General features: G+C 35.2%; 1 protein-coding gene across 1 annotated transcript in view; it reads left to right on the forward strand.

The window, feature by feature from the left end:
• The first annotated feature begins 13,869 nt into the window (after positions 1–13,869).
• The window catches only part of CFAP299 (cilia and flagella associated protein 299), a 470,370-nt gene continuing 456,733 nt past the window's right edge, over positions 13,870–27,506 (forward strand). The window contains exon 1 of the mRNA XM_031664547.1: positions 13,870–15,105. The gene's annotated coding sequence lies outside the window, so the exon portion shown is untranslated. The remainder of the gene's footprint in view (positions 15,106–27,506) is intronic.

Below are 27,506 nucleotides of genomic sequence, written 5' to 3' on the forward strand. Positions count from 1 at the left end.
GAAACTTTTGTCACCTATTGTCTTTAAGCGCAGACACTATAAGACTTCAAGAGAACTTTGGTCTCCACAATCTTTATCTTAACCTGAACATTCCCTTTTTGTCTATCCCAGGTCTTTAGACAAACTCAACCAATTGTCAACCAGAAAATATTTAAATTCACCTATAACCTGGAAGCTTCCTGACTGAATTGTTCCACCTTTCTGGACCAAACCAATATATTTCTTAAATGTATTTGATTGATGTCTCATGCCTCTCTAAAGTGTATAAAACCAAGCTGTGCCCCAACTACCTTGGGCACACGTTCTCAGGACTGACTTCCTGAGGGCTATGTCGTGAGCCTTGGTCACTTATAGTTGGCTCAGAATAAATGTCTTCAAATATTTTACAGATTTCGACTCTTTTCATCAACAATGTCTTTGTCAATGCAGTGTCAGAAAGAATTAATGATAGGAATGTTTGTGAGAGTAAATAAACATAGGACAGCTCATCATGATAAGTTAGTGGTTTCGAGGATTCAGATAAAGTAGATGGGACTATTCTACTTTTCAAAGCAGAGATTTTATGTAAGAGAAAATATAGGGACTTGGGAAGTATGTATATAGAGTCAGAAAAATACAACTTGGTATAGTATGATACCTAATTTTTTAATAACACTAGAATTTTCAAGACACATTTTCATGCATCTAAAATGTCTGTTTAAAACACAGGTTTTATTATTGTTAAGGTATGGTGAGGCCAACAGATCACGAGACAATCACCATTGAAAAGATAATTTGTTGCTTACAGTTCCTAGGAGGGTTTTCTCCTGGGCAAAGGCCGTTACTATGGTTTCTACAGGAAAGGCAAAGCAAGTCTGAGTAAGCAGGTTTAGGATTGGCTACTTTGAATAATTTCAGCAGGCCCTGGGGTGATGGGGACTGTGGGATGGTGGCCTGGAGTGTGAGAGCTCAGTGAGAGCCTAGAAAAGGAAGCTGTTAGGAGGGTTGTGGCCTTTTAGTGGCTTGGTTTGCATATAAAGGTACACAGTCAGGTGAGTTATCTCCTATCTCCAGGAAGGGGTTAGCCCTAGGAGGGGCAGCCTCTGTAGAGTCAACAAGACTCCAGACATTGAAGCATCGGAACAAAAAGACATGCTTGACACAGTCTTTTTCTAATCATTAAGGTGAATATAATATAGTTATCCTCTTTAACTGCACATATTATGCATTCCCATTGTTTATAAATAAAGTTTCAGTGCTGCAAAAGAAATAGCACTCGAATATAGAAATTTTCTTTTTAATTATCAGCAAGGCAAAGTACTTCTATAGAAAGATGTGCTCTCACCAATGGAGCAATGGTGGGTGCACATTTGGACAAGGGAGGGGAAGCGGTTCGTATCCTGATGTACGTGGCTCCTGCTGCTGTGTCGCTCCCCTATTGGCTAGGATTAGACTGCACGGGCTAAACTAATCCCAACTGGCTAATATAAAGAGGATGACAGGGGTGAATGCTTTGGTGGCAGTCAGGGCAGAGCAGGTAGCAGATAATCAGAATGAGTTATGGTGGAGCAGGTGATCAGAATGAATTAGGGTGGAGCAGGTGATCGGAGTGAGTCAGGGTGGAGCAGGTAATCGAAAAAGGTTGCTTTATGAGGAAGTTAAGTTTAAAAGTAGAAGGCAAAGAATTGAACATACTGACATATTCTTTGAAGAGAAATTTAGAATTCATATTCAACACCATGGCTCCAGACTACTCATATGCTAGTGACTTAAATTTATATCCAACTCTTCTGGTATATCTGTCTCTTTTCTATCTCATATTCTTAAGTTAGCAGAGTGAGTCCCACCTCCATGCTCTTCTTCCTGTTCTTCCCATCTCGGCATTTCTGAATCAGCTGGTTCTTGTCCAAAAGAGACCCTAGATTCCTTTCTTTGTCACATACCTCATATTTAATGTATCAGCAAGTCCTATTGGTTCTACTTTCAAAATGTATCTCAAGCTCTTCCCATTATCCTCACCATTTTCCCACCAGCTCTTCCCACTATCCTAGACCAACTCACTGTCAAAGTATGCTAACTATTCCCATTTTTTGCTCTCCTAGATTATTTCACATAATAGGCAGTATACATTTTTTTTTAAACAACATATATCTGACAAGTTAACTTCCTTGCTTAAAATCTTTCTTGGCTTCCTGTTATATGTAGAGTAAAATCTAAACTCCTTGCACTGGTTATATTAGACCCCAGATGATCTGACAGTTGCCTAACTTTCCATCTGTCTCACAGCATTCAATTCTTGCTCACAACCCTCTGGCTATCCTAGCCTCCTTTCAGTTCGTCATACCGAGTGTGTTCCGATTTTAACTACGCTTTCTTTTCCCTCTGCTTAGATTGTTCTGTGATATGTTCTACAGTTATGACTCCTCATCTTCCCCATCTCAGCTTAAATATCATTTTATGTTAAGGAGTACATTTCAATTATGTTGGATACATTAATATGTATCCATTTATTTTACAAATATTGAGTATTTATTCTGATTCAAATTAGTTATTTCCAAGATACAATGAAGGTATAAACATTGGGTAAACATTCCCATTCAAAAAGGGAGAAATCAGGCAAAAGAGAGGGCCACAGGCCCCACAAAAGTTCAAATTCTAGCAGGTCAGTCATTATATCTTAAATCTCTGAAGTCAAAGTAATTATGGTAATGAAGGGTCTTGAGGAGTCTTACTTCCAGTATCTGAATTTAATTCCAGCACTTTCTCCAACATAACCTAAGAAAGATGTATAACCATTTCACTACATATGTTTTAAAAGAAATCACAGTTCATATGTTAAGTTTTATTTCATTTTGTTAAGGCATATATAGACAGCCTAAGTTTTGTGGATTTGGTGTTTCTCCACAATGCTAAAATGTAGTATTAACTTACATTTTATGATGAAGGTATCAAGAAGAAAGAGAAGGAGAAAAACTATTGAATTTGGTTGAAACTCTAATTTCCTTCCTGAAATGTATACTTATATAGCATACTTTCCTACCAAAAGAGGATATGTAGCAAGAACAAATTTTGCCTATATATTTAAAATAAAATTTTAGGAAATCATATAAAGAAACATTCAGACATTTAGCAGCCGATTCTTGGTTTCTGTAAAATTATTAATGTAGGTAAAAAAAAGAATGATATGTACCCATTTTCCTTCATTTAGAAAAAGATTTTTAAAATTTTCTACTTAATTTTACAATTCATATCAAATTTTTATTTTGATAAGTTTATTGGCAGGTGCAGTGGTTCACACCTATGATCTCACTGTGTTGGGACACTGAGGCAGGAAAATAGCTTGAGGCCAGGAGTTTGAGATCAGCCTGGACAACATAGACCCTATCTCTATAAAAATTTGTTTTAAAAATTAGCCAGGTGTATTAGGCTATTCTCACATTGGTATAAAGAAATACCTGAGATGGGACAATTTACAAAGCAAAGAGGCTTAATTGGCTTATGGTTCTGCAGGCTGTACAAGGAAGCATGATACTAGCACCTGCTCAGCTTCTGAGGAGGCCTCAGGAAACGTAAAACCTAACATTGCTCATGACCCTCTGGCAACCCAAATAAGCAGTGGCCAAAGGTGTACCTGGGCCCTTTTGAGCCAGGGCTGGAGCTGGAACAGCAGCATGAATGGAACAGTGTCCCAAGGATGTGCAGAGCAGTGGGCCCTGGGCCTGACCCAGGAAACCATGCTGTCCTCTTAGGCCTCAAGGCCTATGATGGGGGGCTGCCTCTTAGATCTCTGAAATGCCTTCAAGGCCTTGCTTTGCCTATTAACACTTGCCTTATTTTAGTTATGCAAATTTCTCTAGCAAGTGGTGGCTGCATATCCTGCTTGAATTCCTCTCCCCAGAAAGTTGTTTCTTCCTCTGCTGCATGGCCAGGCTGCAAATTTTTTAAACTTCTATACTCTGCCTCCCTTTTAAATATAAGTTCCAACTTTAACTCATTTCTTTTCTCCCGCAGGTGAGTAGAGTCTATTAGAAACACCCACGCCACATCTTAAGCACCTTGCTGCTTAGAAATTTCCTCTACCAGATACTGTAGGCCATTGTTCTCAGGTTCAAACTTCCACAGATCCCTGGGGCATGAACACAATGCAGCCAAGTTCTTTACTAAGGCATAACACACGTGATCTTTGCTCCAGTTCCCAATAAGTTCCTCATTTCCATGTGAGATCTCATCAGCCTGGCCTACATTGTCTATATCACTATCAGCATTTTGGTCACAACCATTTAAGCCGTCTCTAAAAAGTTCCAAACTTTCCCTCATCTTCCTGTCTTCTTCTGAGCTCTCTGCACTTTTCCAGCCTCTACCTGTTAGACAGTTCCATAGCTGCTTTCACATTTTCCAGTATCTTCATGGTAATGCCCCATTTCTTGGTACCAATTTTCTGCATTAGGCCATTCTCACATTCCTATAAAAAATACCTGAGACTGGGTAATTTATAAAGAAAAGAGGTTTAGTTGGCTCACAGTTCCACAGGCTGCACAGGAAGCATAACGCTGGCATCTACTTGGCTTCTGGGGAGGCCTCAGGAAACTTAGAATCATGGCAAAAGACGGAGGGGGAGTAGGCATATCACATGGTGAAGGTACGTGCAAGAGAAATGTGGGGAGGTGCAACACTTTTAAATGATCTTGTCTCATGAGAATTTACTATCACAAAGACAGCACCAAAGGCTATGGTGCTAAACCGTATATGAGGTATCTGCTCCCATAATCCAGTCACCTCCCACCAGGCCCCACCTTCAACATTCGCTATTATATTTCAACATGAGATATGGGCAGGGACACACATGCAAACTATATCAACAGGCATAGTGGCACACACTTGTAATCCTAACTACTGAGGTGGCAGAGGCTGGAGGATTGCTGGAGCCCAGGAGTTCAAGGCTGCAGTGAGAGACAGACTATGACATTGTCTCTAAAAACAAACAAGCAAATAAATAAATAAAAGTTTCTCAAAGTGGCAGTGCAATTTTTGGTAACTAGCAAATGACTTTTGTTATTTCCTTGATGTAGATTTCCTTGCTTGGTGTTGATAAATGAGACACTTCCAATAAAATTAAAATATGCTGATTTTAAAGTAGATTACAAAATAAGGTAAAGTAAGTTCTCACTATTCTAAAGGTAGCTTTTTATTAAAAAACTTTTTATGAAAGTGATATATATATGCACACACATATATTATAGAAAAATGAGCAAGCATAGTAAAGATTGCCTGCGATTTTGTTACCATTTGGGTATTTTCGTATCTTTTTTTTACCCTTCATTTTTTGCCCCATATATATGCATTTCCTATATTTTATACACTATTTAAGACTTAGATCATACCATTTTGAAGCATATTATACTGTATTAGAATAATGTACCCAGAAAAAAAGAAAAAATAGATATTTGTTTGAGGGAAAAATGTCATTCAATATTTTTCTCAAACATCATTTTTTTCCATGTAATGATTTAGCTTTAAATATAATGTTTCTAATATTTCAGTGTTACTGTACATATTACTAACATTTGTCTTACATATCTTTTTCATTTATTTTTTACCTTTCTGTATTTTGATGTAGGCATGTCACTTATTAACAGCATCTACTTAGATTTTTTTCATACTCATCTAAGTGGAAAATCTCTGATAGTTAACAGGAAAGATTTAATTCATTTTCAATATTTTTCATTTCTATTAATTTTAGATGGGTGGGTGCATGCATATGGAGATTTAGGTACATGAGCTACTTCTGCCATTTTAGTTAGATTTCCTCTTGATATTTTTTTCCTAGGATAAGCACTGAGCATTAAAAACATTTCTTTGATTGAAATACTCACTCTAAAGTATGGTAGCAAAATGTATTTTATATGTCCTCACTAAATTTGCCATTTACATCTAATATTTTATTTATATAAATTAGCCATTAATAGCTAGCCTAGCTCTGAGGAATTTAGAAACCTACTTATTTTATTGACTTCTTTTTTTTTTTTTTTTTTTTTTTGGTTTGTTTGAATGACGGACTTTAGCATTTTTGTTTTGAAATAAGTTCAAATTTTATTTTTTGGTGGAGGGACTCTTAGCTAAAATTCTATTTAGTCCACAACCCGCAACAGTCTGGATTGAATCCCGTCTCAACTAAAATTGCCCTGACTGGCATGAAAAGTGACTTCTAGTTAATTGATCCATTAACTAGAAGAATTGATCCATTAACTATTTTATCCTGCTATTCTACCTAGTCTCTCTGATCCACTTGGCAACCATTAGAAGAAATTCCCAGAAGATGGTGGGATACCACTAGAGAAAGTCATTTTCATGGGTCTTTTTCTTTGGTGGCATCTGCCATGCCGTGGAAAGATGCTTCATTCAGTGTTCAGTCTTTGGGTCTGTTCTCTTCTGACTTACTAATTTCTCCTTGGGAGAGCTCATTTAAAAGTTGTTTCCCAGTTTTTCACATACAAGAGCCTGATGCATTTTATTAAAGTCACATCCTTAAGTTTAAATCTGTGTAGGTTGTACTCTATTAATAAAATTAGGCTATACCAAACTATCAAATTTTAAATTGCAATAATCCTACTGGTTCAACATAATCTTTTCATTTGTTGGAATAACCTACTATTTTGTTGAAACTGCTGTCAAAGCAATAGTAAACTTATTCTAAAATGGTTTAATATTTGTGGTATTTGGCAGTGTATTCAATCAGTCTTTAATTGTATCTGATAGAAATACAAGTTCCATCTGTCTCACACGTGTATCCTACTCAAAGCATGGCACCAGAGCAAGTCTGTTTCCGATGCTCATAAATAAGATACCAACAAACCCACAATATTGGTACAGACTGTTCTGGGCTAGGTTCTAAAATGTTAACCACAGGAAGTGATTTTAGTTCTTTTTATAAAACCCTTTTTTCCCTTCATCAGCTGCCTACGTGCTCGGTGTGGCACTTTAGGTTTCCTGGATCTTCAAAGTATTAAAAATTACTGGAATAACCTGATGGAAGGTGATCTTATTTACTTAAACGGAATGTGGACAAGTAACTGCTAAAATCATAGCTATCTAAGCCTGTCTAAAATCGTTCTGATTGTTTTATTGAAAGTGGGTGTTTTACTGCGGCCTACTAAAGTTTATAGAATGTGTGGTCATAGATAATACAGATCAAGGCATTAATGATCAGTATTTCCAGTAATTTACAAGGTAACTTGAGTACTTATAACTCTAGCTTACCTTACCCCTGTTTCTGTTCATTTGTCTTTATAAGATTACTTAGCGAGTTTGAAATTATTTTAAATGATTGGAAACAAAAGTATCAAAAATAGAATTGGTATATATTATGCTTAATAGTGGACTTAATTTTTCTCAGTAGGTGCTTACTTCTGTAATTAAAGTATATTGTCTATTAACTGAAATTTGTATAAATATATAATTATGTATATAAACATAAATATGTAATTTCATATAATTATATAAATTATAAATATTCACATTTATAATTAAAAGTAATTATACATTTTTATTTTTAATGTTTAAATATCTGTACATATAAATTCATAAATTTTCATATGTAAATATGTTAAATATAAATATATAATTTATACAGAATATATAAAAATTGCAATGAATTTATTAAAATTAGTTAAAAATTAGAAGATATTTATTCATGTAATTTTGGATAAGCTTCTAAGAATTTTCTGAACAGTTTGAATTTGTCTCCACGTTTGTAAACATAGAAAAAAGTTTCTACAGTATTCAAAGATGTCACCATTTTTGATGGAAAATTTGTCACCTATACTTTTTCTTATAAACAATATAGTAGAGAAAACAAAGCACACAAAGTATAGTACTTTTGAAAAGGCTCTTTTTTCTAATTCTTCAGGATGAATTTTAGTCTGATCATTTTGCTAAGACTGTATTTACGTTTCTTGTTTCTGCTCAATTCTTCCCAACTGCCCAATATTTTAGCTCATGGTAAATAATTGGAAATTCTTTCTTGTTTTGGGTTGTCTATTATTAATTATTCTTAATGATGACTTCTTTTATAAAATGTTGTAATGTAACTCCCCTCCTACTATTTTTATATTATGAAATGCTTAGTGCTGGATAAATAAGTCAAATTTGTGCAGTGTTGGCAAACCACAATTATATTCAAGACCACTGGGGATCAGAATCTAATTTTATCAGAATTTAAAAATTGTTTTGAGATTTTGCAGGTATCAACTTAGCAGATGATTTCTTAAATAAAGGGGAAAATCAAGTATTATGCTTTGTCCTTTGATGATATGAGATAAAAATCACCAATGTAAATGATTTTTATCTTGTATTGAAAATCAATCCAAGCTGTAGGCAGGGCCACTTTGCCCATCAGTTTACATTAATGCCTTGAAGAGCAAGTCAATTTTAAAGTTACTGACCTAAGTTTTGTACCAAATACGAACTTACTTAGTGAGTTCAAGTTGCAGATTTCCTTTACTCAAGTGGTCCTTTTCTCTTTTCTAGATAGAAACAGGCAAATAAGAAATGGTAAGTAAAAGTGATTCTGGAAAAAAACGAATCTCTTGCTGTTTTTTTCTTCCTCTTACCTGATTTCTGTATAGCATTGGTCACTTAAGACCAACAACATCTCCTTGATGTTATCACAGCTCCTGCCTACCATGTGAAAACCTCTTTCCTGGTTTTCTGTCTGCTTCCATGGATTTTTTTTTTTTTTTTTGGCTATTTCCCTTGGATCTGCTTCTGCCTAAACTCACTGTGATGGTATTCTACTGGTATTTCTCATCCACTTCTTTGTCTTTCACTTGACATGTTATTCTTGGTTTATCTCATTTATTCCTATGGCTTTCAACTACTGGTAACTTCCCATTTTATGTAAAATCAAACTCTTATCTCAGGACTCTGGTTTACCCATGAACAGAATTGCAAGCTGTGATAGATTGCAAAACTCTAGGAGAACTGAAAATAACATAAGAAACTAAAAAGGTGAGCCTGAGTAAGTTAGTGAGACATGGTTAGAAAAGACTTCCCTAAGAAACTGATACTTGAAGTGGAAGTTGAAGGCAGTGGTGGAAATAATGTCATGGAGAGGCAGAAGAGCAAGGAAGGTTCTTGCAGTCTGCCTAAACTGAACTTGTCAAACATCATTCTAATAAAACCAATACTTGATTAAAATCTTTCGGCTCTATCTCATCATCTAAAAATAAACTTAAAACACTTTCACCTAGGATTCAAAACCTTTCACCTGGCCTTAATTTAATTTTTATCTGGTTTTTAGCACTCCCTCTGATCTGCTGGTTGGTACCTATTTAGGTACATATATTATAAGTGCATATTTAAGTCTTTGATTTATTGTCTTCTATTCTCTTTGCCTGGATTGTCTTCCTCCTTCTCTATTTGTTTTTTTTTTTAAACTGGTGAGTATCTCTTACTCAATATCCAAAGCCCAGTGAAATATTGTTTTGCTTTTGCAAGTTTCCCACACAGTCAATTTTCATACAACTTTTTATGTGGCTGTATAATGTTCTTATCATTCTCAGGACAGGCAGTGTTGTGTTGATGCTGAGAGGAATGGCTGTGAACACAGATCGACTGGAATCAGAATCCTGATTCCTCTATATATAACCTGTGTGATCCTGTACAAGTTAATGTTTGTACCTCCATCATAGGGTTGCTGTAAGGGTCAAAGGGCCTAGAACAGTGGCTAACATATATTAAGCAGTCAGTTGTATTAATAGTTGTTGCAGTCACAGTTTAAATTATATATCTTCCACCATTTTCAGGCTACCAGCTCCTTGAGAGCAGAGGATACCTTACTCACCTTTGTGCTTGCCACTAAGTAAATGAAATAATTGATATTTGTAAGATTGAGTTGAAAGGGATGTTTAAACATTAATGTTCAGTCTTTAGTTAGTTGACAGGGTGGCATTTCCTATTATGCATCAAAACCATTCATTTATCTAGCATGTAATTTATTGAGCATCTATTCTGTGCCAGACACAATTGTAAGAGGTAGAGATGAATTTATGAGTGAAGAAACATATTCGTACGTTTGTGAATTTTATAGGATGGTACTTTAAATAATTATGCAAATAGATGTATAATTCAAACTGTGTCTAGTGCTACAATGGGGTGGTATATCACATGTCTCATGCTTATTATGGGGAGGAGATTGGCTTGGTTTGGGAGATTATGACTGGCTTTCCTGAGGGAGTGACCAATGTTCTGAGGGGAGATGTCTAAGCGGATATGAAGTTGGTGATAGAACCTGGTAAGCATGAGGGAAAGATGCCAGTGTGAATATATTCTGGCACCGTGAAAGGCTGATAGGTGCTTGCTGGAGCTCATACCCATGGAAAGCCTTAAAAGTACACAAAGTAGACAGCTGCCCATGTGGTGAAAAGGCTTTGTTGCCTGGGATTTTTCTTCAATTTTATTCTTTACTTCTTTTTAACATATATACTTTACTTTTAATTTTTACTGAAATTTTGCTTAAAATCTCACCGTTTTTTATATATATAAAAATATATAAATATATGTATAACATGTGTACTTTACTTTTATATATAATATATAAATACATATATTTACTGAAATTTTGCTTAAAATCTCACCATTTATATATATTTTTTTCCTTTGAAAGAATGCAATGAATTTTTTTAAAAAATTTCCTCAGGAGACCAAAAAGGAAGCTTCCTTTTAAAATGTGTGCAGTATTGGAGCGGCAACAGATTATAGTATTTTCTTTTGTTTATTAAGGTCTTGGTTCTAGGATTTGGGGTTTTCTCAGGTTTCAAGAATGGGGCATTAAAAAAAAAACACTGTAGAAGTGAGCAATTATGTGGCATTTGTAGTGAGGTCAAGGGTACATGGGTTGAGAAGACGGTAGCATGTGGTTACCAAGGCCTAAGAGGAGTGAGAGTGAAATGGAAGATGAAGAAGGAAAATATATTACATATATATTTTATATATTTAATAAAAACAAGTAGAGTATATGTTCATCCCCCTATTTTATATGTATCATATATATGATATATATATTAATTGATAAATGATATAAATTGTAAAACAGGTAGAGTGTATGTTCATCCCCCTATTTTATATATATCATATATCAATATATAAAATCATTTTATATATCATTTATATATCAATAAATCATTTATATATCATTTATATATGTCAATATATATCTATATATGACAGATATAATAGATATCTATATAAAAAGATGACTGGATGTTGGAAATCTCATATCGGTATATATATAAATGATATATATAAAATAGGGGGGATGAATATACACTTTACCTGTTTTACAAATTATCTGGGGCAGCAATAGATTAGGTACTGATTTGATACTACTTAAGGAATATTGAAGTGTACACTAAATTGTTTGTGTAGTGACCAAAACTAAATCCAGTTCTTTTCTGAAAAAGGAACTAACTTGGTACATTTTAAAGTACTGTTCTTTTTTTCCATTAATTTACTTTTTTAGGTGCTAATTGATATAGGAAATGGTGTCTTATTATTACAAGGCAATGACATAGAATTTTATCCCCTTCTCTCATGTCCAGTTGCATTTGTTTTGACAGAGACTAAGAATGACACAGTAAAGTTCCTAAAGTAACAACTGAATAGAGGACTATTGTAAAAAATTATAGATGCTATTCTATAAAATGTAAATGTTATGAATAACAATCAAAACAGGTTCAACCACCCTGTATTTTTTCAGGCAAGACAGTTGTATACTAAGCAATGTTAGAAAGGTACCCACCAAAGAACTAGCCTGTATAGTTATATGTGTGAACTTAAAATAGCTCCTCTCTAATATGAAATTTTGGAAGAGTCTTTATCCAAACGGTTGATGTATATAGTATATAATGAAGAATTTTTTAATTGCCTCATAAAGAAATCCCATGAGCCCTCCCTTTGTGTTCTTAATAAAAAATGTCTGCCTAGCTAAACAGAGCAGAGTGGTGTGCACCTGTAGACCCACCTACTTGGGTGGCCGAGGCAGGAGGATTGCTTGAGTCCAGGAGCTGGAGGCTGCAGTGCTCTATGATTATGGCTATAAATAGCAATTGCAGTGTAGTCTGGGCAACACAGAGAAACTCTGTTTCTAATGTGTAAAATATATATATATATATATATATATATATATAATATACATATATATATATAAAATAACTGGCAATTTATATTCCCAGATTAATTTGAATGTGCTTATTTTGTCCCTATTTTATGGATTAGTGTGGGAGATGACATTTTGATGTAAGTGATACAAATGATATTTTAATGACTTCCAACTTTAAATGTAAAACACAGTCACTCATAAATCTTCAGACTGAGTTACGTTAGGTATATTTTAGCATCAGTTCTCATTTTAAGAAGTTTTGGTTATAGTAAATTCAGATGAAACTATTTGAAAAAGATATCTATATAAAAAGATGGCTGGATGTGAGAAATCTTATATTTTATATTCATATGGTTATTATTGGAAGCAGTGGGAGTTGTGTGCATGCAAAGATTATAATTAGTTGAGATAGTGCATTTGTCAGGGGGAAATCTAACTGAAGTTAGACTAGCTACATGGAAGTCTGTGGTTTATTTCTAAGAAATGCTTTGAGCGAAATTTGTGCTACCAACCTTGCTTTAATTTCTACTCATGATTTTTCAGAAAAAGAGAATTTGGGGAATAAGCTTTAATTTTTCTGTCATTTTAATTAGTTGTCCATATGTTGACTGATATATTGATGTAAAGTATCCAGGAAGCCCTTGACTGAATTCTGAGGTAGAAAACATTTGCCTTTGTTCTCCTACTTTTCCATTATTATCCTTCAAAACATCTTCTCAACTCCTAATCTCAGATAGCTAATTCTTTATCCCACTCTCATAAACTTCAACTCTCAATTATCTGAAAAGCAAATTGATGGCAATGGGATAAGAGAATAACAGAGAGATAGGTGTGAATTATTGTCAGTGTTCTAGTTGTAAGATTAGTTAAATTTATGGAGATTCAATATAATATGAATAAAGAAAACAAACAAAAAAGCTGATCATGCATGGTCCATGGTCATTAATTCAGTTCTATGAACTAAAGTCTATCTATCTAACAATATTTTAAATTTTTACATGTAAAGTATTATACTTTCCAGGGTTGTTTGCATTTTAGTAGAGAAGTGAATTGACTTCAAGTTTAAAGGAAGCAATATCTTAATCATTTTAAACCCAATTTCAAATTGTTCTATTATTTATAGCCCTAGAAATGCTGATTCTCCTGTTTCTTATATCTGCTCATACTCTCATGGAGACTTATTTCTTATAGTAAGCATGTAAGAGTTTGCAGGTGGGTGGTTGGGAAAGGGAGCTGTCCATATAATCTCAATTCATCTATTGCCATAGATGCCTGAAGGCACTGGTAACAATGACATTTCAGAGTGACAAGCCCTGGACGGTAGTGATGAGAGGAATATTCTATGGGTAGCATCACATGGTCTTACTACTTCATCTGTTCCTAGTGTAGGTCCTGATAATACTTATTTTAAACTATTGTTAGTGTATTTGGGTGCCTTTACAAAGATATGAGAGAATATAATATGAAAGAATTGATGCAACTTTTCAAAGTAGTACATTTGGAGTGTCACATTAATTTTTTTTTTTTTTTTTTTTTTTTTGAGACGGAGTCTCGCTGTGTCGCCCAGGCTGGAGTGCAGTGGCGCGATCTCGGCTCACTGCAAGCTCCGCCTCCTGGGTTCACGCCATTCTCCCGCCTCAGCCTCCGAGTAGCTGGGACTACAGGCGCCCGCCACCTCGCCCGGCTATTTTTTTGTATTTTTAGTAGAGACGGGGTTTCACCATGTTAGCCAGGATGGTCTCGATCTCCTGACCTCGTGATCCACCCGCCTCGGCCTCCCAAAGTGCTGGGATTACAGGCTTGAGCCACCGCGCCCGGCGTGTCACATTAATTTTATAAGACTAGGTTAGAAGCATTGCTTTCTTGAATCTTTTATAAGTCTTTGGAAGATTCAATTTTAATTGAAATCTAATCTATCATCAAATCATGCTGCTTCCACCTCAAAAAAAGATGCCGTCTCCATTGGCAGCCGCCTGTTTTCACAGCGACTGCTGTGGTCTAATTACACCTCCTACCTAGAACACATGGATCTGAGCGCTCTCACTTCTGCTTTCCTTTTCCATAAGGCCCCAGTTTGATGCTCTTACAGCCTGAATACACTATGGCTGCCAGGTGGCAAGGCTCAGGAACCTTGGGGAGGGATGCTTGGATCCTAGAAGGTCCACTCATTGGGGATTTATGCTCTTTCCGTCACTTAAAAATAATAAATTATAACTGATTTCTATGTAAAGACAGATGACACAATAACAGTTTTATCTTTATACTATACACTGTAATTAGTCAGACCCAAAATAACTTTAATTATACTAACTTCATATATTTTTAAAATTGGTCTCAGCTGTTATACAAGAATAATCCATAATTGAGACCTTAAAAAGTATGTCATGTCTACTGTACTCTAGGAGAAAAGCAAAATAAAATAAAAACCTATATTTAGATTTTACTGAAAAGGTGTTATTTCTCTAGGGGGAAGCAGTTAGTATGGATTTAATTCTTTTTCACTCATTTCCTTATCTTCTGAAATCTGCTATGTTTTTGATTTTTAAATTTTAATGTCTAAATAAACTGACCACTCTGCAATAAATTGCTTCACGGAGAGGGTTTGTGAAATTATACTGTTCAATGACAAAATTGTGTTATACAAGATTATTTTCTATAATGTGGTGGAAGCAGATAGTTTTTTCTCTCTCTCTCTCTCTTTTTTTTTTCCCCTAATTTACAACTAACTCTGTGGGATGGATTGCTCCCATATAAATAATTTTTGTGTTTTGGTTTTCTCTCCGATGTATTAAAATAAGAAAGAAACTTGCTATAAGAAGCATTGAGTTGTATTATCCTCCTAATGCCCTTATCTCTCTTTTAAATTGTTATTATTTTCTTCCTAGTGCCCTTATCTCTCTTTTAAATTGTTATTATTTTCAGATTCTCCTCACTTCTTCAACTGTAATCAACCGAACTGATCATCTAAGGTAAACTGAGACAGAGTCTTGATCTGTTGCCCAGGCTGGAATGCAGTGGTGTGATCATGGCTCATGATGCCCTTGGCCTTCCAGGCTTAAGTGATTCTCTCAACTTGGCCTCCCCAGTAGCTGGGACTCCAGGAGTGCAGCACTCCTATCTAAGTTTTAAAATTTCTTGCAGAGACCAGGTCCCACCATAATGTCCAGACTGGTCTTGAAATCCTAGGCTGAAGCAATCCTCCTTACTTGGCTTCTCAAAGTGCTAGGATTGCAGGCATGAGCCACACCACCTGGCCTGATCAATGTTTTTAGGTTTATTGTGGACCACAGCTCTCCAGACACCAGAACGGGCCAAATGACAGGCTGCCAACAGAGCAATATGAGATATGATGGAGAGCACTTTTTTTGGCTCAGAACTATAGACATGTAGAGCTGAAGATTAGATTTAGAAGTTTAGCCTTTCCTAAATTGAAATCCTAGAGATAACTTCCTGACCCCAGATGTTTCCATGCTGGTCTTGGTTACTAATGAAGGGGCAGAGAGAAGTTTAAACCACAGGATATAGTGTGGTTGAACACAGATGCCTAACTATAGCTATTATAAGTTAAATACAGAATTTGAACATACACTGTTAATATGCAAAATTATTTAATTTTAGTTTTAAATACCTTATAAAAATAATACCATGGCAGTCTTTTATTAGCTTACAGCATGCTAAAATATATTGTGAAATCTTTGATTCATGAGGCAATATTTTAGAGCAAACTCGAGTAGAGAAGGTGGAATTAAGTTGTACTCTGCTTACAGAGGAAACAAAATTTTAACATGTATTTTGCTATTAAGTGATGTGGACCCAAAGTGAAAGCTAAGTAAATACTAGAATCTTTTGTTAGCTTCATGTGTGAATGTGGCATGTAGTCAAGAATATGTTGTCATATCCATTCATTGTAGTTTTCCTTACTCAATTCTTGAATCTTGACCTCTGAGTGTGAATATTGAAACTCTATATTGTGCTCTTATAAAATTACTTATTTCTGAAACATAGTAACTAGAAACAGGATTTATCAGATCATAAATAATTTGAAGAAAACTATTCACTAGGGTAATATAATTATTATTTCTTCACTTGACTATTATGGATTTTAACAAATCTACAACAGAAACTGACCATACTTTTTGAAGATTGAACATTTTGCTTCATCGACATGAGTGATGAGACATCTAACTTGCCTAGAAAACACCATGGGTTTGTCACAAAACTGATTGCCTGGCCATCTTCTGCACTGCTGCCAGAATTTTTTTTTTTTTCTGGCAGATGATTGCAGTTTTTAGTTTTTCTCCTCCAAGATCCTGTGGGTTCTTCACTGTTCACAGATTCTTCACCATCAGTGTCAGCTTCATGGACAAGCAACCTGTGCCATTGCATAGAGTCCTACCCTTGAAAGAGGGCTCCATGCTTGGTTTAATGCTCTGTCACCATCTTGAAATTCTTAATAATTTGAACATGGCACCTGACATTTCCATTTTGCACTGAATCCTCAAAATGACATGGGAAGCCTTTTCCAATTGCCTCAGATAGGATTTGTTCTTTCCTCCTCTTTGTTATTATGCTTTTTAAAAATTTGTTTCACTTGTCTGAATGATGATACCAAATTACACAAGTTAATTGTCATCTATCTATCTTCTTTACAAGAAGAATTTAGTGGATGCTGTTGGTACTTACCCAGATTTCTTTTACCAGTCAGTTTACCCATCTTCTAGCTGCTGTGAGTGCTGGCTGCTCCTGTCCTACAAGTGCTCTTCTCCAGAGAATTGTGGTGTTACAGAGGCACAAAAGTTTATTCCTTGCCTAAAGATGGGGCAGCTCTGTGGTGCCATATGTCTTCCAAAACATCTCATACTCTCCTTTGAGATCAGACTGAAATGGACTATAGCTGAGCTCACATCCTTTCTTGCGTCTTCCTCTGAACCTACCCTGCCCCCATCACTGCTTTTCCCCTTCTGAGCATTCCCGCAACAGTATACAAGTACCTGAATCCCTGACCCAGCCTCTGCTTCTAGGCACTCCTGTGTAAGCCAGTCATGCGTTAGTACAGGGATCTTAAAATAACACCAATATATGCCCTTTCCAAGTAAGAAGGTTATTCAAGAATCTATAAATATGATTTGATAATAAACCTGTGGAATCAAAAGCCTTGCAAGTGAACATCACCCCAACTATTTATCCTTTGTAGTATGTACAATGTTAGATTCGAAATGCTGAATGAGCTGTCGTTGGCTCCCAGCCTCCTGACATAGTTGGCACTGACTTAGGAAAATGGGTATTCAGTACTTTAGTCTGATGGATAACTGATGACTGTCCAATCTCTGGCTTCTTTTAGCCATCTTCTGAGAATAAATTTGGTGTTTCTCTGAGAGGAAAGTTATTCACATCCAATAGGAGTTTTTGTTAATACTTTGGTCTAATTTTAATGTTCCTATTTATTGAAGGAACAATATAATGCGGTGATTAAGAGCATGAATGCTCAAGTTGTACATCTGAGTTCAAGTCCTGCTGCTTCCCTTTCTGTGTATGATCTTGAACAATCTTTTTAATTTCTTTGTGCCTCTCCTTATCTATATTAAAAGTACCTACCTAGTTCATGCAGTAATTATAAAGATGAACTAAGTATATATGAAAAGATGAGAATGGGGACACACAGACAGCTTTATATAGATGTTGGTAACTGCTATTATTAACATGAAATACAGGAGATACACATAGCATCTAACAATTTGTTTTTTAGTGCAACCCAGTTATATTTAATGTTGATTTGTAAATGAAATTTACTGAAATATAGAAAATGACTACATACTCTAATTTGGCTACTCTTTTATATTAGGAAGTATAACTCACAGTTTAACATAACTATGACATATTGAAGTATTCAAAAAGAGTTTTTCATATTTTTTCACTGAAGTGAATATGAGTGACACTTTAATATTTATTTTTTGTAAGTCAGTAGTTACTAACAATGAAGGTAATGGCCATGAATGTGATAATGAAGTTGACCATTATACACACTTAAGATGTGCTTCTTTTCCTTGAATGTTATTAAAGGCCAGAATCTTCAAACAAACCATATAGTGGCATTTTATAAAGCTACTGACCCCAGGGCCGTCATGTGACCTAAAGGTTGACTAGAGTGAATCTTTATATCTTTTAATGATACAGCCAATAACTATAGTCAAACCAAGCATAAAATAACAGGCCCTCTTCTCTTTAAAGTTATATTAACTTAGATATTAACATAATGCTAAATTATCTTAGGATCATTGTAGAAATTACCACACTAGGAGTAAGATTTCATATGAAATACTGAGAGATTCATAGAGATCCAAAAATTAATTTTTAAAAATTCTTGAGTTTTGGAAATTAATCAACTTTTGTAAGGTTTTTTTTTTTTTTTTTTTTTTTTTTTTTTTAAACAAGGGTCTCCTGGACCCTACCTTAAGTGCTTTCAGTAACTGGGAAAAATTAAATCAAGTCATTCAACTCTTTCACCACTTTTTAACACTTTTATTTGTGCAAAATCAGATTAAAATGCATATAAAGTTCAGTCTTAGAAGAGGAAATAGTGAAAAATCAATTTCACTCATTTTAGGTTGGTTGTGATGGCAGGCACACATATTACATTTTGTGTGTGTGTGTGTGTGTGTGTGTGTGTGTAAAAAACAGTCACATCTTTTCCCATTAACCGTCTCCTTGATTGATTACCTAGATTCCCACTAAGCTGAAGCAAGTGGGAGAAGGTAAAAAAGCATCTGATGCTAAGAGTGTCTTGTAAAAGAAAAATTGCACCTAACTTTTACAAAATAACTCATGCTGCAACATGCTTATGAAGCACATATGGAAAACCACTCTAAATGGTAGTAGTCAGTGTGAGGACTTATATTTTGGATTCCACCGAGGATGTGGTCTTCAGGGTTTTTGGTGAATAAGCTATATAATAGGTGTGAGCTGCCTAATAGGACAACTAGAGCCACTTCATAGTGAGGCACTGAAGAAAGGGGTTACATATGAAGCTCAGGAACTCACACTGCCTGGGTTCCAATCGCAGCTCTATTACTTACCAGCTGTGGGGCCTTATCTAGCTGCAGAGAAATTATGTTAGAGCTGTGATGCAAAAAGCATCTTTGGATGTCAAAAACAAGATGATTAAGGGATAATAATATTGAGGAAAACAGTGCTTTGTACTTCCCTCTGCAAGATTAACTTCAATTATATATATTATATGTTGTCCCATATTTAGCATTTTTATAATATCTCTCTTTATGTTTCTCTTTCCCTCTTTTTCTTCACATAAATGATTAATGATAATGATTAAAGTAAATTATGTAATAACATGTTTTTAAAGTAATTTAGTTGAAAGCATAGAATAAAATGCAGATCAGGAATATTTCTAACTGTAACCTAAACTGAATTCACATTTTAACTTTGCAGAATTTCCATTTAAAGAAAAAGTTATGGAAGAATTATATATGCTCAGGTCCCCTGATATTAACAAGACCATATGCCTGTGGCTGAGATAGTCTCAGTTTGTCAGTTATCCCAGTATAATAACTCATAACACTCTTTTATTCTCAGAAATATTGTGCTTTGATTGATAAAGCATATGCATATCCTACTTAATATAGGGAATTTACATATGAAGTGTTGTTATACTCAAACAATTCTGAAACAGTTTAGGCAGCAGCTGTGAGCCACAGGTAGTGGTAAAAATTGTGTCCAGTTAGAGCAAGCATCAGCAAACTTCTGGCTGGTCATTCTTACTTGTTTGCTGTATAACACAATCCTTCAAATATTTTGTAGCCCATATTCCTTAAAGTAAAAAGAATATTACTTCATGCTAGCGTATTTTATTCAAAGGACAGTCTAAAATGCAAGCCCACATTTTTTCTAATGTATTTCATTCCTGTCAATATTTGAATCTGTGCAATATGTCAGAGTTTTGGTTACTATTCAGTAGAGAAATGAACTTTTGGAAGCTATACATGTGTTAGATAATTTCATCTTCAAGTAAATTCTGGGCTTCAAAATAGTCCCCTGAATGTAGCACAGTATCTGCTATTCAGTAGGCGCCTAATAGATATGTGTTAAATGAGTAAATGTGTAATGATGGTAAATGGTTTTCTTAACTTTAAAAAAAATGAATTTAAATTTTGTAAGTTAATAGTACTTTTTTTCTGAATCATCCCAACTACCATGAGAATAAGATTTTTACTCAAGGAATCTCTCATAACTACTATTCATATTTATTAGGTAAAATATAATGTACATACACACTAAGGAATAATTAATTAAATCATACCATTAAAATTTTAAGTGAGAGACCTTAACCCATATATGTTTAAATATGAAGGAGGAAAACAGATAATATGGAGGGGAGAGAACCAAGAGATAATTGAACTTTTTGTCATGGTAAATGGTGTTCCAATGAACTTCAACTATAGAATTTACTGTTGAAAGCTTATCAGTGATCATTCTGGTGTCCCTCAAAATTTTTTTTTTAATGTTATGTTACAAATTCCTATCATGGTCAAAGAGATGGTTTATAATTTTAGACTAACATCAATTCAAAAAATAGACCATATTATTGAGGAAAAGAGATTGAAACAACAATTAGTAATGAACTTTTCAGATGGTAATTTGATACCAAAGTTTGAGCACTGCATCTTAAGGGATGGATGCTGCTCTTTGATCATGTTATTAATCTTTCAAGATTTTAATAACACTTAAGATGATTTTATTATTTAACTAGGAGGTAGCCAATAATTATAATAAACTTTAAATGTCCATAATAGCATGATGGGAAAAGAGAGGGCCAACAAAAGCGTAGATCTTAAAATAGTTTTAAAAGTTTTTGAACTCTTCCAATTCAATTGGAAAATTATGAGCATAAAAATGAGCTAATTCAGGTTAATTATGAACAGATGACTGGCAAGCCCTTACCAAATAAAAATGATTATTTAAAGCCCACTGGTCCCTTGATGCTGCAATTGTATGACGTCAAAGACCAAAACTTCATAGCCTCTTAGTCATTACTAGCACAACTTTGTTTACCTGGTGATTATTTCTCTGCTGTTCTCCCTCTTTTCTCTTGGTTTTACCTGTCTCTTTGAATAGATTCTAGTTGATAAGAAAAAGTATAATCTCTTTTTTATAAAATATCTAATGGAGAGAAAAGCATGGCCACTTCAATGTTCAAAAACTATGTGTTGAAATTGCTGGAATAAGTAAGATAAATAGTAATTTAGTAATCTCAAATTATTTTACAGAAGACTAATCTGTCTTATTTCTAAATTTGATGAAAACAGTTTTTTTAATACAAAGGGTACAAAATATTAATGAGTCACCTCAACCCACCCAGAACGGTGTCTATCCTAATAGAAAGAAACAAATTCCTGGCAATGCAAACTCCTTTGCTTTAATGTCTTTTGATGTAATTCACAAACATTAAAAAAAAAAAAAAAAACTGCATGCAGAAATTTTAGCATCTTAAATTTCTCTGTTTGTTTAATTTTAACATCCAAAGAAACATTTTTAAACCAAGCATCAATTATTGCCATATTCCCACCAAGTGATTTTCCATTGAACAAGATTTCTGGAATTATGCAAGCATCTGCTTGAGGAAGACATCTAGAAATATATTTGCACATAGAGGCTATTAAAATATGAAATTACACTAAAGGCTCAGGTTGTTGTTGAAATAAATGTTCTACTTCACTATGTTGTTACAGAAAATATCAACATTATTATACAAGCTGTCTGTCTTAATTGATCTAGTTCTCATGCTAATTGCTATGCTCTCCATTTCATTTTGTCTCTATAGGCACAATCTTTCTTTAAAAATATTGGCAAAAATTTAGCAGCATCCAGAATATCCTAAGTCTTTGAAATCTTTGCGTATTTCTATATTGCTTTTCTGATCAGAACATTTATGTTTAGTTTACATGCCAACAGTTAAAACACAGAAGTTTACATTTATCTCCAGTGAACTTTCCTCTTAGAGTTAAAAGAAAATATGATGTCTCAGGGAGTTAGGATAACAAGCTGTGATAACAATTAATAGTTGATTCCAATGCATCATGGAATTATAGAACCCAATAAAACTGCCTTTGTTTTTTGGAGGGTAGCCATAGATTTAATGTAAACCACTTATTTCACATGCATTTATTTATCTGGTCATTTAACAATATTTTAGAAATCTCTTATATGTAAGGCTCTGGGATATAGTAAGACGACAAATGGAGCTGATGGTTGTGTAAATAACAAATAATTTACATGTTAATACAAGAGAGAAGATAGAAAGTACATTGCATATGCATTAATTTAGTGGAACAAAATACAATATCTAATAGGGTGTGTTAGTCTGTTTCTGCATTTCTTTTCTTTCTTTCTCTTTTTTTTTTTTTTTTTGAGACAGAGTCTTACTCTTGTCGCCCAGGATAGAGTGCAGCGGCACGATCTAGGCTCACTGCAACCTCTGCCTCCCAGGTTCAAGTGATTCTCTTGCCTCAGCCTCCTGAGTAGCTGGGATTACAGGTGCCTGCTATCATGCCTGGCTACTTTTTGTATTTTTAGTAGAGATAGGGAGAGAGTAAGAGGGAAATTGGGGAGGTTTCAGACTCTTTCAAACAACATATCTCAGGTGGACTAATTGAATGAGAACTCATTTATCACCAAGAAGATGATGCTAAACCATTCATGAGAAATCTGACCCCATGATCCAATCACCTTCCACCAGGCCCCACTTACAGCATTGGGGATCACATTTCAACATGAGATTTTGAGAGAACAACATCCAAACCACGTCATAGGGAGACAGGAAATTTGGTTATATCTGACCCTCAAGAAAGTAGTTGCCATCTTAAAGCTTGTGAGTAGCCCTGGCTACAAGATTTAAAAGCCAATTGGGAATGAAGTATAATTATTTTCTTAAGTGTAGGCTACTTATTTAAGAAACACACTTCTCAGTGCATACTCAGCTTATTATCACTGTAACTCTGTAGAAATCATATCCCCAAGGGCAGCAATCTTTTGATTTTTATTTTTTCACAACTCTATCTTCAATGTCTAGTTCAGGGCTTTGATATAACAAAGGCTTAGTAAATATGTATTGAGTGAATGAGTGGATTAAGCTAGGGACAGATGAGCCTCCATTGGGTTTAGCAGCAAGGAGTTCATTAATAACCTTGGTGGGATCTGATTTTTCAGTGAAATATCTAGTTTCACAGTTTGTTGAAGAGTAAATAGGAGATGTCTAAATATAAGTCAATGTGCAGCAGCACTTTCTAAATTGTAGGGTAGGAAGGAAAGAAATAGGAAATTGTTTAGAATGAATGGACACTGGTTTGAGTAAGAATTTCTGTTTTAGATCAGGAAGAACTGAGCATGTTCAAATGCTGGTCAGAAGCCTCCTAAAGAAAGAGAGGTAGATCCATGAGAAGTTCATATGTTCCAGACTATGAGAAGAGAAATTACCTTTACCTGGGACACTAGACCCTTTCCTGTTGTAACTGGAGAGAAGACTGAAGGCATGCAGGTGGATGCAGCTAAGTTTGTAGATCAAGGGTGGAAAATTGAGGGAATTCTATTGGCTTAATTTTTGTTATATAATATTGAGGTTACTGTTTTATCTTGAGAAATGATGTGGCCAGAGATTTGAGATAATTACAGACATTTTGAAGTGGCTGCTGGGAAGAATGGAAAGAGATTTCACTAGTGAGACCTAGAAGTATTCCTAGACAGCCATGAGTGAACTGGTGATGTTGCAATCCACAAATCTATAGTTAGACACTGACACACACTACTTACTTCTCTAGTAAGGTTCAGTGGCCAAGGTATAGAAGGCAAACGTTCAGTTTAAATCAGTGAGGGTGTAGTAGAGAGATGAGGGAGTTGAGGACATGGTGAGACAGTGATGAACTGCACTATGAATACAAAAGAACGTAAAGTGGAGACACAGGTAGGCTCTTTGATAGGAAGAAAGTAGAAGCATTAAGAAACTGGGTGCCTTGCTGAGATCTAAGAACAGATCTAAAATCTGAGTGATAAAGCCAGGATAATGGACAGCTGTGTTTGTTTGAGTTTGAGTTTTAGAGTGGACCAGTTTTAGGTGATGACAAGGTTGGGGATATGAACATGTGAGTTGGTTGGTAAAGAAGAGTAGAAGTAAGGTTCACTGAGGATGAGAAGGCAGAGGATCTGAGAGATTAAGATTGTTCATATGGACTTTGAAGACATACACAATGATATTAGCAATTGGTGTACAGGAAATGATGCTTAGAACAAAAGCCTTCAATTAATGTGGTGAAATGACCAAGAGACTCGTAGATAAATAACAGAGGGATAGAGTGGATAGCCAGAGCACTACATAAGCCATTAAAGATCAAGGGCTCCCAAATAATTCTATAGGCAAAAAGATCTAGGGGCATCATTAAGGATTTAAGACAATGATAGTAACTTGTCCTGACTCTAACATAAACAGAATATGAGAAAGTGAGTGGATTACACTTGTGAGTTCTGTACAGGAGAACCAAGCTTGAATTAAGGCAAGAATACAAAGAAAATATACAGTAAAGATGCTCAGAATGCAAGTCAGTTTACTTTTCATGAAAAATGGATGTTTTGTTTTTTAGCACTTAGTTTTAAGAGGGCAGAAAGCTCTAAAATGCGTGAGATGCAAGGAATTACAGAAGAGTATGGAAATACATATTTAAGGGAGAAAAAATAACTGAACAACCTTCTATATTGGGTGGTAAGCAGGGAAAGATAACAGGATCTTGTCATGTGCTGGCTTTGCTTGGCCATCAGGTATCCCTGTCTGATGAATGGGAGTATGGGGCCCTCAAGTTGCTTAGAATTAGCAATTATTGCTTGCCTGGGTTGGCATTTGAGCTAGCACTTGAAGTAAGTAGAACTTTGCTTAGAGAGGAAGTATGGGTGGATATAACAGACAGAAAGAAGTACAAACACTGAAGACATACAAATACAAAAGTACTGGCAAGTGAAGTGAATGTTGGAAAGTTAAGTGTGGATAGAGCAACAAGATATGTGGGCTAGAGTAGTAGACCATAAGGATTGACTGTAGAAGAGTCAAAAATTTCATTAACATTGGTGATTAAATAAGAATTAATTTTGTCTGCTTCATCTTTTCAATTCTACCTATACTGCCTACCATAGTTACTAGCACATAGAAAGCACTCTGTTAATATGTGTTTGTGTGTGTACTCTCTTAATGTGTGTATGTGTGTGTGTGTGTGTTTGTGCATGTGTTTTGAGATAGAGTCTTGCTCTGTCGCCCAGGCTGGAGTGCAGTGGCGCAATCTTGGCTCACTGCAATCTCCGCCTCCTGGGTTCAAGTGATCCTCCCACCTCAGCCTCCCAAGTAGCTGGGATTACAAGCATGTGCCACCACACATGGCTAATTTTGTGTTATTAGAATAGATGGAGTTTCACCATGTTGGCCAGGTTGGTCTCTAACTCCTGATCTCAAGTGATCCGCCTGCCTCAGCCTCCCAAAGTGCTGGGATTAGAGGACTGAGCTACCACGCCTGGCCTCAGTTAGTATTTGTTGAACAAATACAATTGCAGTGACTTAAAGCTTTGAAGAATAATTAATGTGTTTGAATTGAAACCCAAAAATATAATAACAGACTAGGATGAAATTAAACAATGAGATACAGTTTAATATCGGGACCAATATAAAATCTTAGATCCATGTTCAATAAGTCAGCCATCTAAGTGCAGAAAGGAGGTCTGATGGTCTGATGGTGAGCCAGGCTTAAGAGCCATTCAAGGCTAAATAATGTAGAAATTTCAGTAGACTATGGCCAAATATGTCAACACTATCCTGTTACTGCCCCTAAATCTTGGGTACATAAATGTATGTTGCACACTACAAATAACAAAAGCAAAATGAGCAAGATCCCTGTAACCTATATAGTCAGCCTGTACCTGAAGTCTCATTTGGAGCTCTGAACACGATAACTTTATGTTTCAAATGGCATCAGAATTGCAGTTAGTGAAGGTCAGGATGGGCCAGGACAAAAAGAGCTATACAAGAGAGGCTTTCGACACCTTCCTTGCCTCCCCCATCTCCATTCTAGGCTAATATTAATTTGGAGTTTCACTTGGAGACAGAGTGAAAAACACAGGTGATGACTTTTAAAGTTATTTATTTAATTTTCCATTTGTTCTTTATTTATTTAAAAAACTCTGTTTTCAATACCTAATGGGCTAAATTATTATACTATAATATGTAGCACAACTGAACAGAAATACGCCTGGCTTTAAAACAGTGTTCTGGGAGGGGCATTTCTGAACTCCTTTTATCTCCTCTAAGCATCAAAATATTGACCGTACTAGCTAGGTGGGGTATACCCAGTAGCAGTATCTTAGAGTTCACTGGGTCCTGTTCTCTATCAACATGCTTTCTGTGATAACCTTCTCTGACACAATAGGGAGAGTTATGCTTTATCTTCATTCTCAGAACAACCTACTTGTTTAAGATTCTTTTTTCCTTAAGTCCTCTCCCTCACCTTCAACATGGAAATGTCAAAGTGTTTCTAAGGTGCCATCATTAAACATTTGCCAGAGGCAGTAGCTCAGCTGCAATGCAGCTTCACCAAATCATGTCCCAATAGCACACAAGTTCCCAAGGTACTGAGGCTAGCCTTGCCTGTGAGATGAAACCTTGATTGTCTCTCTCTATTCATGCGTAGTAGGGAGGCAAGAATAAACTTTCAAAATTATACATACTTAAAAATGTAGCTTAAAAGATAAAATCGAGGACAAGTTTCAAAAAATCGAAACTATAGCTATATTTATGCACATTAAACAAGACTTTCTGCTGGCCTTTTAAAACTACAAGTTGTTATATTCTATCTTATTCCACAAATAATTTAAGACAATTTATGGTAAGCAAATGTAAATTAGATGTGGGAAATACAAAGGATTAAAAAATAGAGATCAAATGGGGCTAGGAACATGACTCCCATGAAAATGAACACTGACAGAGTACATGGTGGGGGCACAAATTTGTTTTTTGCAGTGAATGCAAATAGGAAATTACGTAAGTAGAGAAAAGAAACAGAGGAAACTTTTGCCATTAGAATAATGACATCAAATATGTAGACAAAAGAAAATCCTAGGATCACCTGAAAACCTACCATTAGCATAACAAAAATAAGTATTAGGAATTGGAATGATGGAGATTATAGGTCTTTTTTCCTGAGGAATTAAACTGACAAAAAAAATCATTTTTATATATTCTAAGTAAGGCATTTCCCCAAATGAGATCAAATTGGACACAATATTTCCCTAGGCACAATTAACAGGTAATTTTATTCTCATTCTTATATGGCTA

Source organism: Papio anubis, chromosome 3 (assembly GCF_008728515.1).
Source record: "Papio anubis isolate 15944 chromosome 3, Panubis1.0, whole genome shotgun sequence".
NCBI classification, from domain to species: domain Eukaryota; kingdom Metazoa; phylum Chordata; class Mammalia; order Primates; family Cercopithecidae; genus Papio; species Papio anubis.